Raw genomic sequence first — 7,715 nt, 5'->3', positions numbered from 1 at the left:
GTCCATTTACCATACTACATTTTTAATTAGGCCTTTAAATCTGCCATTATAAGTACGTCCTAGATTTAGTGGAGTGCTTATGGCTGTGTATTAAACATACCCCAAATGTGACTGAAATTTGTAGGAACATCCATCTCCAAATTTCTCATTTTGCCAAAAGTCATACTGAGTAAAGTATTGTTTACTTTTATGTTAACGGATCTCAAATCCTGTTTCTGTGTGCCCAGATAGTATGATGTACTGTTGTCCAGGTAGTACACACAGAAACAGGGATTTGAGAACTTTGGGATTAGGAACATGTGATGGCATAAATTTAAGTAGGTGCCTGAAACTGTCTGCTCTAACCTGTGTGTGGGTTTGTTGGACCATATAATTTACAGTAAGTTTATTTGTAGCAGTACATCTTGTGGTAAGTTTATAGACTCTGTTTGTTTTTATTGTTTTAATAGAATTTGAATTCAGGCCACCTCAAATGTTAAAGCCTACAAACATTCCATACAAGCCATCATTTGTGATTGTTTGCCTACTTTTAAATTGTGACATCACCATTTGATAAAGTGTGCAGTGCTAGGTGTTGCAAATCATTGGTTATGATATCTACTCTCTTAAGTAATCGAACCTAAATTTGGAGCATTACATGACTAAGAAACTTGTGTGGCTTATTGCAAATGGATAAAACTACATATTACCTTTATGAAGATGATATCTTTATTAGGGTGCAGGAAAAAGAAAACAGAGGAGAGTGTGTTTGTATTCCAGCTGTGTTTAACAAGAAGTTTCCGGAAGCTTTTTGACTACAGAGAGTGATGAAGTATTGACTCTATGCTGATTGGAGTTGTCTGAGCCTGTATTTTTGTTCTTTGTCTTTTGTTACACAGAGTGAACAGATCTTTGTTTTGCTTTTGCTGGTAAGTAGACAGTAATGGTAATGTTTAGTAATTTACTTACAGTAGTTAACTATTGTGTCATCTTGCCATTCACTCATGGGCAAAAACAAATAGGTAGGATTTAGAATCTGTAGCAGCAAAGCCCCACACAGGACCATGACTGCCCCTGAAAATGTCAAGGAAGTTTAATAGCCCATTAATGTCTGATTTTAATTTTTAATGGCTTATCAGTCCAAACATAGTTAAATGTCAGAGATATCTTTATGCAGTTGTTCGATTTCTCCTTGTTTGTGGATTTAAGTATCAAGCAAAACTATGAAAGTGCTTTAGGTAGTATAGGTGGTACCTTAAACACTTAAAAGCACCACAGCTATCGATTTTTATTGTCTCTTTCATTCACTTATGAATTAGCATGAAGTCGAAACACTACAAGTATTTGCCTGAGTGACTGTAAGTGATAGCTTAACACTTAAGCAATAATAAATGTAAGAGAAGTACAGTTGGAGTAGTATATTAAAGCCAATGTTTTAAATTAAATATAAATATTGCCAAAAAGGGATAAACTGCAAAAAACATAATATTGCTAGCAACAAGTACAATGGAATGACTTTTTAGTGTAATATTTTAAAATTTTCATTTAAAAAATGGTGTGCCACTGTTGTGTTGTGGTTTTCTGTTGCTTCTGATTAAATAATTAATTGTATTCAACATTTTAAATCTGAAATTAGATGAAAAGTTGTCGTTCTTCACATTTTATTAGAACTGACTTGATAGAAAATGTTGGAGCCACAAAGCTTCTGTGTAGGAAATATTTGGTGTTTTCTGCATTTGTGCCAACAAATATTGGTGCCTATTCTTTGCAGTTCTTTAGTACAAATGTTTTATTAAACATGTTAAAGCCATCTGAGACTCTGCAATTAAATTGTGCCCTCTTCAGACTACAGTGAGTTCATAAAGGCTTGAAGAAATTGAGGATTAACTAGTTATTTAATGTCACAGTAAATTGGATTGTGTGTGAAGAGGCTCGATAGTCTGAATCATTAAACAGTGATCTGATGTTTTGTTTCCTTTGTCTAGACTGCTGATCTGATCGTCTCAAGTCTGGTAAGTAAAGGTTTTTTCTGAGGTACAGTGCTGGGAAAGTCTTTCTTCCTTGCAGATTTATTTTGTTTATGCTTTTTTGTCACATGTTTCAAATCTTCTAACAAGGATGACCTGGATAAATACAAATACAAGCAGTTTAAAGTGATGATTTCATGTATGAAGCAGAGAAAACCAAACCACAGCTATCTGTTCTCTAATACCCAGCTGTGAAAGCCCTGATAGCAACAACTACCATCAAGCATTTATAGTAACTAGTAATGACTGATTTACATCACTGGGGATTTTGGTCCACTTTAATTTCAGAGTTGCCTTAATTAACGTCAAAAATAGTGTTTTGAAATCATTTCAAGGATCTCAATTTCATCAAAGTCAAGATTCTGATTAGTCAGTTGGACTTACTTGTGTGCTTCAGATCAATGTCCTGTTGCAAATCCCAAGTGTGATTACACTTAAGCTCAGGACCTGATGAGTTGATGTAGGTCCTGAAGTAAGGAACTGTGGACTATTACAGTAACAGCATCATGTTTGATTTTAATGCTGGTGTTTCTGAAATGTTTCTCTCGCTATATAAGATTCAATTTAGTGCAGTGAGTCAGCACAGCTCTTGGTGATCATCAAGAGTCGTCAGATTCTCATAAATAAACCTTTGCAGACTTACAGATCTTTCTGACCTTGATTCACATTAGAGTAGCTCATGATTAATAGTTCAGAGACAATTTTCTTCACGTAGTACCTTGTGGATTTCAAAAGCTTCTTTCCCTTAATAGATTACTTCACTGGGTTAGTGCTAGTGTTATTATTTTGTAAAAAAAAAATTAAATTTGTGTTGATGATTTTTTTTTTAAAATGGAAGTGTGATGAAAATATAAGATATTTGTAAAGGGACAGATATTTTTTAACAACACTGTGTTGTTGTTTTTTTTGTTTGTTTGGGGGTTTTTTACAAAATCTTTCCCACATTTACAAAAGATGAACTATCTGAAAGTCATGTTTCTGAAGAAATGGAAGAAACTCCACCAAAGACCTTCCTTAAAACATCAGATACAACATTTGTTTGTTTATCATTAAATGATCTACAAAGAAATTATCATCATAATACATTTAGCTAATTAGGCCTTAATATCGACTTTGATAAGTTTATCATAGATTTAGTGGTGTGTTTATCGCTATGTATTAAACATGCCTCTAATGTGACCGAAATATGTAGAAATGTGTAAGCAGGAACCATCCATCTCCAAATTTCACATTTTGCCAAAAGTCAGACTGCTTAAATTATTGTTTATTTTTATGTTAACGGCTCTCTAGATATTATCATATACTGTTGTCCCAGGTAAGTACACACAGAAACAGGGATGAGAGAACTTTGGGGATTTTGAAACATGTGACGTGGCTTACATTTGAGTTGATTGGATGTAAAGTTTTTAAAGCAGGTGGCCTGAAACTGTCTGCTTTAACCTCAGTGTGTGGGCTTTGTTGGACCATATAAGATTTACTGCAAGTTATTGTAGCAGCACATGGTAGTTTAATTTTGTTCTGTTTGTTTTTATTGTGCTAATAGAATTCAGAATGTCCTTACAACAGTTCCACCACCATTTTTTTTTAAACCATTTTTATTCAGTTCAGTCCAATAATGTACTTTTCAGTGTGTAAAGCCCTATATGTACTGTATTTTTCAGACTATAAGGTGAATTAAGCCAAACAACACAGTTAAGTGAAACTTTAACTCATTCACAATAACACTCAACATTGTCCAGTTGTAACATAAAATAAAAACAATACACTTATGTTTCAATTTTTCTCTCTTCCACAAATCCATCAAATTCTTGATGGGTTGATTAGATTGAACCCTGTTTCGTAAGCATGTCTTTTAACAGGTGCTAGGTCCTTATACATACACACATAATATTATGATGAAGCACAGTACGTATTACTCCATGAGGCTCCTGACTATGGTAGCTGTCATGTTCCGACAGTCTATCAAGCGCTGCAGCTTCATAGCTTACCGAAGTTGTACTAAAACATTTTGACAGAAGTTTGAGCCCTGTGTACCACACAAATCCAGTTCGAGGTCAGTAGGCACAACCAGAATCAATACATAAGGCACACTGTTGATTTTTGAGAAAATGACAGGATTTTAAGTTCACCTTATAGTCTGAAGAAAGTGGTAAAGCCAAGCTTATTGGAAATATGCCTAATTCCTGTCTCTTTGTGTCTTACAGGTGACCTGCTGCAGAAGCTCTCTCCCTCTATCATTAACAAGCCATTCAGTCTGTCCTATCACTCTACCCACTCTATCTATTTTGACAAGACGTTCTATCTTGCTTCACTCTATCCCACAAGCTCTAAGTTATCAAAAATCACGTTTTTAACTGGAATCAAATTTTGACTGGAATTTTTGACTGGAATAATCAAGTTTTGACATGGCCCATTTTGGGAAATTGAAGTTACCAGTACTTCATCTATCTGTTACAGAATTCTGAGAGATCTCTGCTCTCACTGCTCCTTCTTTCCTGTCGTTAAACTCTCTCACATCCAGTCTTTTTGCTGGAAATTACAAGTAGAAAGTTGACTATACAGTAGTATATTAAAAGTACAGTAAAACAGAGTAGAAATTATTTACGCAGCCCTATATTTGTAATTTTTATTTGTACATTTGTAACACTTTGGAATAAACACTGATTATTTGGCTTACAGTTGCAATTACTTTGATAAATTCTGAGGTTTATTTGGATAAGATAATCTTATTATACTGTAATACATATTTTCAGAGTGCTATATTCACATAAATATTTAATTTGATTTCTTCAAATACCTTTTGCTAGTTTTTCATTGGAGATAACATTTGAGAACAGTTGGTTTATACTATTATTATTTAAGGACAAACACCTTTCTGTTAGTCATTGTAAGTGTTCGTATTGTGGTCGAGAATCTGCCCGAGGACCCAGACTTCCCGTTTCCTGACTGCTGCAGAACATCCAGCTGAAAGATCCTCATCGCCTGTCATCTGATCACCACAGCTCTTTATATTTGCTTAAAATCTTAGATATCTGAAAGATTAAGACCAAAGTCTACTTAAAAGAGTTTATTATACCCTGTAGATTGTTGTGATTTCTACATATCCCTTTACACAAATATAGATCTAATCATTAACCAGTCTGGTTAAAAAAATATAGTTTTTGAAAATACTACAATAAAACTGACCCAAGTTTTTTTTTAGAGAACTTTGAATATTCTTTATATTGTGTTCGGAACAAAGCCAGCCTTTTACATCTATTACATTTATAACAACATTTGAATACTCTTACATTTCTCAGATTAAATAGTAATCCGTTTTCAGCATTTCCAAGTTGAGTTGTGTTCATATCTGTTTGTACTTCAATAAAATGCCACGGAAAGGTCAAAGGTCACAGTCCCAGAAGCTTAGACGACAGAAGGAGAAAGAACAGGTAAATGTTTCTCTCAGCGGTGAGCAGGTAAAGGTGTCTGGTACAGGTATTCCCAGTCCTGAAGTGCAGAGCAGAGTTCAGACAGCCACAGTGTCTTATGCAGATGTGGTAAAGAGAGATTTTCAATCCGTGTCTGTGCCAAAGGCTAAAGTACAGCAGGTAATCCAGACTGAACCGCAGGTAACTGTGCAAACGCAGCGTGATGGAGAAGCTCCAGGACCATCTCATGTACAGGTTACAAACCGTGAAAGTCGTCCACAAGTGAGTAGCATCTGTGCGTCTCGAAGCCAGGCCTCTGCTAAGTATGGAAAGTACCGGAATCAGCAATGCATGGCTAACAGTTTGGTTTTCCTGTCATTCTTACACGAGGATGAATTCATCACGAGAGCAGATCTTAACCGTGTGTTGGACAAAGGCCATGCCATGCATTCAGATGCCAGAAAGAGGTTGTGAACAGGGTGTTTCTAGCCACTGATGAGCTTCCCACAGTGGTCACCAGCCGCAGACAAGAGTATCAAGTGGACATGTCTCAGTTTGCTCGTTATGGCACATTTGATGGTACAGATCATCTTCCGAGTCTTGAACAGGGACTACAGTGTTTGGTTTCAGACATTCGTTACGCTTTGCTAGTCATGGGAGGAACAGTCATCGCAGTTTGCAGACTGACTTCTGGTGAATATGCATATTTTGACCCTCACCCACGTAAGTCTACAGGAATGCCATTGTCGCTAGCTGTAAGTGGTGGAACTGCGGTTATGCTGAAATTCACACGTCTTAATGACATGATTGACAGGATCAAACACTTGTACCGAATGCTTAGCATCGCACCAACCTGCACTTATGAGCTACAGCCCGTCGAGTTTCACAGTGTAAACGCTGCTGACCAAAGAGATGCTAATCAGACCACCGAATACAGAGAAACAGCTGCAAGTGCACCAGCTTTAAATGAACGTGTTCATGAATTAAACCCCGAAATATACACTGAGCAGACACGGAAACCCGTGACCAACAATTTAACCAGTGAAGTAATGTCATCCAGAGCTGATTCTTCAAATGAGACAGCTGCCCAGAAACAACCATCATCCTTCTGATTATTTTGAAAAGGAAACCTCTGCATCTTCTGTGAGAGAAACTCCGTTAACACCAGATTCTGTTCCTCAGAATGATTCAAACACTGCCTCCTGTTCAACTAAGATAACAGAAGAACTCTCAGATAAACTGCTGAAACGTAATAAACAGGAAAGGCAAAAAATGAGGAGAAGATTATTGACCCAACAGAAACGACCACAACAAAAGGAAAATCAGAAGATGAAAGAAAGGCAGATGTACACGTTTGATGAAAGCTTCAAGACAAAGAAAAAAAACTCAACTAGGAAGTCTAATGATCCTGTCACAAAATCAACTGTATAAATTAAATGCTACATATAGGGATAAACAGAGAGAACATTTGAGAAAGATGTATAGAGAAAGTGCTAAAATTAGGGAGAGAAAAAGAGAACGTGTCATAAGGACATATAAAGACAATCCCATATTCAGAGATAAGCAGAAGGAGCGTATAAGACGAATATACAGAACTTGTGCTGGATTCAGAGAGAAACATAAAGCTTACATGAGGACATATGTATATAACCTATATAAAGAAAGCGAAGAATTTAAACAGAAAAAACAATCTTACATGACTAAACGTTATGGAGAAAAGAGACAATTTCAGCAGCAACACAAGGACAATATGAGAGAACGAATGAGAGTAAAATATTGGAACGTTTTTTGTTTCAGACAGATGCATAATATCAGATGTGCAATGAACATAAAACGAAAATATCGTCAGATGCATCGACCAGCTGAGAGTTTACAGTGTCATCCAGATAACACTTTAATGAATGAGGCCATATCTCGTTTCAGATCAAACATTAAGTTAGCACCATCTTATGTTTGTACTGTTTGTCTAAAAGCTTCTTTTCCTAATCAGGTGAAAATCTGCAAAAGAAACAATTACTCAAAACACCAAACTGTAGCTCAGCAGTGTCTAACTGGTAAATTTGTTCATATGTGTGATGAAGCATGTAATGATCAGTGCAGCTTTCCTGTTGAGAAAAAAAGAGTATATCTGTCACACGTGTCACAGTTCCCTGAAAAGTGGACGCATGCCAAGGCTTGCTGCTGTCAATGGTTTAGAACTGCAGGATATCCCAGCTGAACTGTGTGATCTCAACATTCTGGAGAGACATCTGATTGCCAAATGCATACCATTTGCAAAGATTATTCCACTTCCAAAAGG

General features: G+C 36.3%; 1 long non-coding RNA gene across 1 annotated transcript; it reads left to right on the top strand.

Moving 5' to 3' along the window:
- Window positions 1-894: 894 nt before the first annotated feature.
- Window positions 895-4,375, top strand: LOC109199031 (uncharacterized). The gene is made up of 3 exons (XR_002059538.2): window positions 895-908; window positions 1,965-1,991; window positions 4,211-4,375. It is a non-coding gene; the product is annotated as an uncharacterized LOC109199031 (long non-coding RNA).
- Window positions 4,376-7,715: the final 3,340 nt, after the last annotated feature.

This window comes from Oreochromis niloticus, unplaced genomic scaffold, assembly GCF_001858045.2.
Source record: "Oreochromis niloticus isolate F11D_XX unplaced genomic scaffold, O_niloticus_UMD_NMBU tig00007589_pilon, whole genome shotgun sequence".
NCBI classification, from domain to species: domain Eukaryota; kingdom Metazoa; phylum Chordata; class Actinopteri; order Cichliformes; family Cichlidae; genus Oreochromis; species Oreochromis niloticus.
Note: the sequence above shows the minus strand (reverse complement) of the source record. Positions and strands in the feature narration are given on the sequence as shown.